At 55.1% G+C, this 8,260-nt stretch overlaps 1 long non-coding RNA gene across 1 annotated transcript; it reads right to left on the reverse strand.

Moving 5' to 3' along the window:
- Window positions 1-429: 429 nt before the first annotated feature.
- Window positions 430-7,617, reverse strand: LOC121022269 (uncharacterized). Its single transcript, XR_005786881.1, has 2 exons — window positions 7,497-7,617; window positions 430-830 (listed from the first exon to the last, which is right to left on the reverse strand). It is a non-coding gene; the product is annotated as an uncharacterized LOC121022269 (long non-coding RNA).
- Window positions 7,618-8,260: the final 643 nt, after the last annotated feature.

Consider the following 8,260-nt stretch of genomic DNA (forward strand, 5'->3'; position numbering starts at 1 on the left):
AACTCTCAAAACCCAATAAAAAGAAAATAATAATCTAATTTTAAAATGCACACAAGATTTGAGCGGACACTTCAGCAAAAAAAAGATGTACAGATGGCAACAGAACACCTGAAAAGACGCCCAGGATCACTTGTCATTAAGGAAATAGGAGTTAAAACCTCAATAAGATACCACTACCGGTCTATGTCTACTAGGCTAACAACAAAAACAAAACAAAGAAATAAAATAAAAACTCACAAGACCAAGTGCCCGTGAGGATGTGGAACAACCGAACTCCCATCTACCACTGGAGGCATGCAAAAGAGGACAGCCACTTTAGAAAAGGGTTTGGCAGCTTTTTGTAAAGCTGAACATACGTCTCCCATAAGCCCCGGCCATCTCAGCCCTCGGTAGTGACCTAAGTTGACGGAAACGTGTCAGCACAAACTCTACAGGAGTGTTTATGGAAGCTTTATTGCTAGTGGCCCAAACCCGGACACAACCCAAATATCCCTCAACTGGGAAATGGATGAACAAAGTGGTGCAGCTGTACAACCGGGCACCGTTGTGCCATAAAATGGAAGGTGTGCATGACGACAAGACGAATCCGGAATTCCAGCCGGGGAAACCAGACTCCCGATGCTGTGTCCTCTGCGATTCCCCTTCTGCAGCGTTCAGAGACAGGGAAGAGCTGTAGCGACACAACTCAGCTCCGTGGCTGCCCAGGAGCAGGACGAGGGGGTGGCTCCAGACGGCGCAGTGGAGTCTGGGGGTGACGCGCTGCCTTGCAGCTTGATTGTCACAGTGATTCCATGGCTACCCGTGTTCATCAAAACCCACCGAACTGTCTGCTAAAAAGGGCGAGTTTTACTTTGTGTGCGTTATATGACACCTTCATGAAAAACAGAAAAGAGAAACAAGAACAGTATAACCTTTCCCAGAAACCACCTCTCACCTCTGGCTGGACTGGGGTCTCCTGTGGTCTCTAAGGCCGTCAATGGCGAGAGGAACAGAGTCATGGTGATCGGTTTAGACCCAGGAGCAGGTGCGGGCTGGTGGGCAGTGGAACTAAACCTGGATCTTGTTAGGAAGAGAGGAGGTGGGAGACGCCGATGTTGGTGGGGCTGCCGCGTGGCAGACAGACCCAAACAGATACGTGGGAATGGTCAGCGCGAGGCGTGCCCTGCACAAGGAAAGTGACGGGGACTGGCCAGGCAGTAGGGGAGGCCAGGGGGGCCTCTCTGTGGAGTGACCTTGGAGCCCAAACCCAAATGAGGGGACAAGTCCTAGGGCATGAAGAGCATGGCAAAGACTGGGGTCAAGAGCAAGGCCGCGGTCCCATGGCGGAAGTCAGTGGGCAGAGGGGCAAGTGCCCCAAACACATGAAGGAGAAAACAGCGGCAGAGGCCTGGGCCTGGCTTCCGTCCCGAGTGCCCCAAAAGACACACAGAGCGTTTGAGCAGTGGGGTGCCACGATCCCAATTATATTTTTAGAGGATCACAGCTGTTGGGAAAATGGACCGGAGTTACAAAAAAATGCACCTCGGGACTGCATTCTCCCGGTGGGGGATGGTGTGACGAGAAAGACCCCGGAGGCGGCCGGCTGGGTCATGGACTGGAGAGCTGGTTGGATGTGGGAGAGGGTGAGGGGACAGGAGGCGTCCAGGGTGACCACAATAACCCCCTTTACGACCACCTGCTTCGTGCCCGCAGCTTTGAAAGTGTCACATGGCCTCCCTGCAAGGTCATCGGTGCGTTTTATAGATGCTGAAACCAAGGCTCAGAGAGGTCTTGTCACGGGACCAAGGTCACCCAGTGGATAAGCAGGGGAGCGCGCCCCAGAATGGAACTCACCTCTGGCCGCCTGAGAAGGTGGGCCCTTCCCACCTTGCCTCCCAAAGACAAAAGGTTATTTTTTTTCAGCCGGTAAGAGTTATGTGGGAGGCAGAGGCTCCCCAGCACCTCTCCGAACCATCCAGCCAGGCGGCCTGCTCCCATTCCGGCCTGGGGGCCAATCTGAGGGAGGAGGCTCCCAGGCTTTGCCCTCCAGCCGGAAGCAGCAGGAACGGCTGCAGCCGGACCCAGTATTTCCAGGCGGCAGAATTAATAGGGCAATTCCCCATGCAGAACTTAGCTGGCTCCCGTGCTAAATTAGCATAGATAAATATTTTTGAGAGAGAAGGGAAAATAATGCATTTTGCAATAAAGCCAGAGCACAGCCCTCCACAGCCGTTCTGTGAATCTGGATGAAATGAATTTGCACCTGGAGTAATTGAAGGCGCCATGGTCCTCTGGGGCTAGGAGCAGGCCCAGCCAAGCGGATAAACTCCCTCCACTCGGCAGAGCTAAAGGTTGTCAAGAGGCTGATCCCTACAGTGGGCTGGGGGTGGGGGAGGGGGATGCGCCAGGGCCCGGAGGAGCAGGGACCAGGGTTTGGAGGAGGGATAAAGAATAAAGAGGAAGATGGTTCCAAGTGAACAGCTCAGGAGTCCCCGCTAAGGATCTGGGCCTTCCCGGCACACCCACCTCTCCACAAGTCTGGGGAAATCAGCCTCCTAAACCACTCTCCCTCCTAACCCTCCCCTGCATCCCCACAGCCTCCCCCTTGTTCAGCCTCATCATCTGTCATGTGGATGGTCCCAAACGTCCCCTCACCCACCAGTGGCCCCAAGGTGGGGCCTCAAGGGACAGAACTGGCCTTCAGCAGTGCACACCTGTATGGCTATACCAGTTGTTAAAAATACAGAAACACTGGAGCTATTGGGTGGCTCAAGAGACTAAGTGCCGACTCTCAATCTCCGCTCAGGTCACGATCTCGCAGTTTGTGAGTTTGAGCCCCGCATCGGGCTCTCCGCTGATGGCACAGTGCCTGCTTGGGATTCTGTCTCTCCTCTCTGCCCCTCCCCCCCCTTATATGCATGCTCTCTCGCGCGCTCTCTCTCTCTCTCTCTCTCAATAATAAATAAATGAACTTAACAAAAAATATGAGGGGCGCCTGAGTGGTTCAGTCGGTTAGGCATCAGACTTCAGCTCAGGTCATGATCTCGTGGTTCGTGGGTTCGGGCTCCACGTCAGGCTCTGTGCTGACAGCTCAGAGCCTGGAGCCTGCTTCCGATTCTGTGTCTCCCTCTCTCTCTGTCCCTCCCCTGCTTGCACTCTGTCTCTGTCGCTCTCTCTAAAATAAAATGAACATTAAAAAAATTTTTGAAAAATACATGAAAACACTTCACAGCCGGTTAGAAAATGACCAGTGTCTGTACCCCCTGATCACCCCAGCTGCCCCTGAACCCCAGGACCCCTGGTCTCTTAAGAAGGTACTGGTAGGTTAACGTCTGGCACCAAAAGTCTCTGCTCCAGCATGTGGCCCACAACCCCTTCCGATCCGCTGGGACCCTGTTGCACCAGTTATAAATATTTTTAATATCTCCCCTGGTGGGGAACTCACCTCTCCATAATCTCCATCAAGCCCCCCAGCTGCCTGGGGTAAATACAGCAGCTAAGGTAGAAGAGAGGGGTTTTGCCCTCACAAGCCCCTCTCCTCCCTCTGACAGCCAGGCTGCCCCCTCCATGTCTCCACCCTTTACTCCTTTCCCCATTCTGGCTGAGGGGAGAATCTCCCTCAACCTTGCTACGCAGTGCCCACCTTACTCTGCTGCCCGGTGTTCAGTCCCTCACCATCCGGCCGCACTGACTCTCCTGATACTCCCCTGAGCCTAGCCAGACCACAGCAGAACTGTCGGGATTCAGGTCCTGCCTGGGAGGTGGGTAAAGGGAACCAGCCAAAGGAGAAGAGCTAGACCAAGAGTGAGGGCGCCAGAGATTCCCCCAAGCAGTGCCCCCTCTTGGAGGCGACATCATGCCCAGGGCCTGATGCCCAGCAAAGGGGACTCCGCTGGAGCCTTGCTGCCGAGGGCCCATAGCTGCAGCCGGCATCTGACTGGGAACTCAGGGGCTGGGTGGGTGACCAGCCATGCATCCACCTGCCTTTGTCTGAACAGGTGGGGCCAACCCTGCCCAGCAGGGCCCGGGAAGTGGGTGCCCTACCCAGTCTGCCCCAGCCCACTGCCACCCATCCTTTCCCCAGAGCTTGAGACTTTTCTCATGTCTAAGACCTCGGGCCATGTTTGCATCAAAAGTCTTTGCAAACGCTTTTTCTCTAGTGTCAATTTTTTCCATGTCAGTGGCTCTCAATAGGGGAGGAAATGTATCAGAATTCGTTGAGATGCTTTTTTTCAACTACACACTCCAGGCCACTTTTGTGAGATCCTGCAAAGTGCTCCCCAGGGAAAATGCCAGAATCCCTTGCGAGGAGAAGCCAGGAGAGGATAACAGCCAGTGTTAAAGCTATAAGTACCCTGAGGTCCTGACAGCACCCCCCCCCCCCCAACCAGACTAGGGCAGGGGCAGGGGAGTGGGGCTCCCTTTCCCTCTGCCTCTGTGAGTCACTTTCCATCCAACAGGGCACCTGTTCCGATGGCCGCCTCATGTCGGGGATCCTAGGCTCACACCTGGCTCCAGAGGGTTAGCACATAGCACAAGACTCAGCCACCTTAAGCAAAGTGTTTTGCGGGAGGCTGTGGATGTAGTCCACACTTGGGGCATCCTGCCTGCCCCGTACATCTCTACCTGCTTCCTGACTTTGTTTTCGAAACACCTCCGTAGCTCCAGGCATGGTTCTAAACACTTGACATATCTTAGCTCTTTTAATCTTCCGAACAATACTATTTCCAAATTAGGTGCTGTTATTTCCTCCCATTTAACAGATAGGGAGGCCAAGGCACCATAGAAAGTTTAAGTGGCTTTGCACAGCCACACAGCTCCCAAGGGGACAGAGCCAGCACCTACACCCCAGGCTGGGTGGCTCTGGCCCAGCCCTCATTGGCCACGCTGCCGTGAGCTCCTCGGCACTGGAACAAGTGGCAGCTGAGGGCAGGCTTTGATGGCTCCTGGTGCAGCTCAGGACAGCAAAACTCCCTGTCCCGGGCGCCAAAGGGAAGCAGCCATGTGTGAACCAGACCCGGGCTCCCAGTGTTTAGGTGCTTCCCGCAAATTAGCTGAACGTTAAGGAAAAACCCGTGTCTTAACCAGGACATAGCTCATTAATGCACATTTACACAAGTCATGACAGTTTCTTCAAACACAGACTTAAAATGCCTTCTCTGCAGAAGCTGGTCACAGAGATCACCAAAAATAGCAACCCGCACAAGGCACTTTCAGTAATTACAGCTGACAACCTGGGGTGTCTTTCTCTCCCCGAGCCAACCTGGGTGCTCACGGTGGTCTCTCGGGGGACCAGAGCCTTGAGTTGAAGTTCACGATGTGGACAGGCATTGCTACTGGACCCTGTACACCTCCCAGCCCCAGTGCACCTGTTCCTGGTGGCCCGGCCTTTGTGGCCTGTCCCAAAACTTTAGGCGTACCACCGCTCTGCCAGATGTGAAGTCTCTCTGAGCCTCAGTTTCACCATCTGCATGCTGGGCACCGCACCATCCTTCCCTGTTGCTATGAAGTCAGAGGCGATGTGTGAAATGCACAGGACACAGGAGCGTGAAAGTGGTACCTACTCTTGTTATTCCAAATTGTGGAGGAAAGGGTGCTGTGTGCCAGTGGCTCCTGGAAGAAGAAGAGCCCCCTCGGGGGCTCCTGGGGTAGGAGATTATGAAATTAGGAGCCTGACTGATGGTGGGGGCAGACAGTGCCCCCACTGCTGACCAAGCATGGCACAAGGTCTCCCTTGCCCTCCCACGGGGTGTCCCAGAGCGGTGAGGAAGGTACCCAGAGCGGAGAAAGACCGCCTACAACTGGCTGCCACAGGAACACTAGCAGGGGCAGGTCTGTGGCAGAGTGGATGCAGGCTGGGATTGGAGTCACTGGGGACAGGATCCAGCCAGTCCACTGGAGTGAGGGGCTGGCCTGGAGGGAGGAGTCTGGCAGGGGCAGTTCCCCGGGTAGGCTCAAGACTGAGTGTGAAACACAGGTAGGCAGAGCCCACACTGCATTCAGAAATCACAGCAGCCGGGTTCCTCCACCTTCCACCCACGCACACGTGGCAGAATTGAGACCCAGAGGAGACACGGGGCTAGAACCCCAGTGAGCTGGCAGCACTCTGGGCCCCGCTACGGGCTTCCTCCCGTGCCCGAGAGTCCCAGGAGCGGCCAACAGTCCCTCCTCACTCACTCACTGGCTGGGTTTCCTAGGAAACGGCCAAGTGCATCCTGCCACACAGGCAGCCCCTCCCCGCCCCCCACACCTCCTGCGGTGAGCCAGAGTGGGGGCAGGAGGCCCAGTGAGCTCAGCCCGGACCCCCAGGCTGCGGCCACCTCTGGCTGAGTATACCCCCGAGGAGTGAGGGAGCCTAAAGGCACCCAACTTCCTCGACGGCACAGCCGCTCGGCCAGCCTCGGGAAAGCAGTAGAATGCAGTTAATTGGAGGTCTCAGAATCTCCACAATAGAAAGCCTTTTTTTAAGTGTGGTTTAAAAATGTTTTCTAGCAACATGGAGAGCACCAAATACCAACAGCTAAGGCTCCCGGAGCCCCTCCTGAGCCAGGCTCGGGGCTGGGTCATCCCATGCAACCGCCCTTGCACCCACCCCACAGACAAGGACCTGTGCTCAGAGAGGGGCAGGAGTTTCCCAAGCCCCAAGCCAGCAGGGGACAAGGCTGGAACTTGAAGTCTTTCTGGGAGGCACTGAACTCTGTGAGTAGATAGGGACCGATAGGTATTTGTCTTTGTCCTTTCTCCTCCTCTTTCCCTCTCTGTCCCTTTCTCTCTCCCTCCCTCACACTCACTTCCTCTCTATTTTTGAGTATTTTCCAATATTCAGCAAATAGAATCAAGAAAGAATAAACCTGTTTTCCTGAGTGGAGCCCCCACCAGCACCCCTACCCCCCTTCAGCATTTGGAAACAGAGATGGCAGAGGTCCACCGCTGGGCCAAATGCAGAAGTGACGGCTCCCTAGTCATTCATCAGCTCTTGGTGGAAGTAAGTGACACACAGTAATTTTTGAGTTGCATTGTCCTACTTCAATAAAACTGTGGCTCGGAGTTCCCCGGCCTGGACGTAAAACTAGGCCTCCTGTGGACTTGACCCTCTAGAAGTGTTGAGGAAGTAAATGTCCTTTGACCAGCAGGGTCACTGCCAGGGCTCCTGTCTTCTTAGCTTGTGTTGTAGGACTCACTGCCGTTTGAAAGAAACCCTTCCCGACACCCCCCCTCAAACCTTTCCCACATGTCTGCCCTTCTTCTGGTAACATCACTTCTCCACCTTGAGAAAAATTATCCCCACTGCCTGCAGCACTGGGGAAGCTGTGCAGGCACACACACACACACACACACACACACATTCACAAACATGCACACACACATGCACACGCCCCAGCCCCTGGCGGAGGCATGCCCCCCGGGAATGGCCAGCCGTAGACCACTACCCCTGGAAACAGAGACTGGTCCCAAGGGAGCAAAGCTGGGCGTACAGGCCCCATCAGGTCGCTCGGAGCCCTCTCAGGTTGACTTACAAATGCTGAGGCAGAGAAGTTTTCTTTCTGCTCAACTGGCAGGAAGTAAATCTGGAACAGCCGACAGCCACATCTCCCCCTCCTTAGAGAGCCACAGAAGGAAGCCGACAGCTGGAGGGAGATAAAGCTAGACACATAGAAAGGGAGCTGATGTTATCACCTGAGCCCTGGATCCGGCTGTGCCTGAAGGACTTTCCCTGGCCTTCCCAGGCTCTGCCACTTACAAGCAAAAGAAGCTTCAATAACGCAGACGTTGCTGCCTGGAAAGGGGGTGTCACAAAAGACAGACCCCACGATGCGGAGCTGGCTGAGTCTCGCGGTAAGGAGGCCATGCAATCCCCCAGCCCCTGACTTGTCATGCATCAAACGGCAGGCGGTGCTGTCACGGGCCGCGTCTTGGGACCCAGACCCAACGAAAGCATGCTTCCATGGCTGGGGTGATAGAGGAGGGGGTGGGCAGGTGCTGGGAGAGAAAATGCTGGGAAAGAAAATTGGCTACACCTGCCACCTTCAGTTCAACACACCTGCGGGCGGCGGGGGGGGGGGGGGGCGGGGGCCGGGAAGCGGGCTGCTCCACTTGACATTCAGAAAGAAGAGGCTACAGCTTTGTTTAGAGACCCCCTTTCTGAGTGCTGCCCGGAAGGAGGGTGCCCTGATTGTCTCCATTTAACAGATGAGGAAACAGTCTCAGACAGGGGAAGGCGTCAGAACCGCCCAGAGCTTTGATGGTGTGAGGGTTTGGAGGGGCTCACAGGACAGATGCG

The sequence above is a fragment of the Herpailurus yagouaroundi genome, unplaced genomic scaffold (genome assembly GCF_014898765.1).
Source record: "Herpailurus yagouaroundi ecotype Mexico unplaced genomic scaffold, PumYag 387, whole genome shotgun sequence".
NCBI classification, from domain to species: domain Eukaryota; kingdom Metazoa; phylum Chordata; class Mammalia; order Carnivora; family Felidae; genus Herpailurus; species Herpailurus yagouaroundi.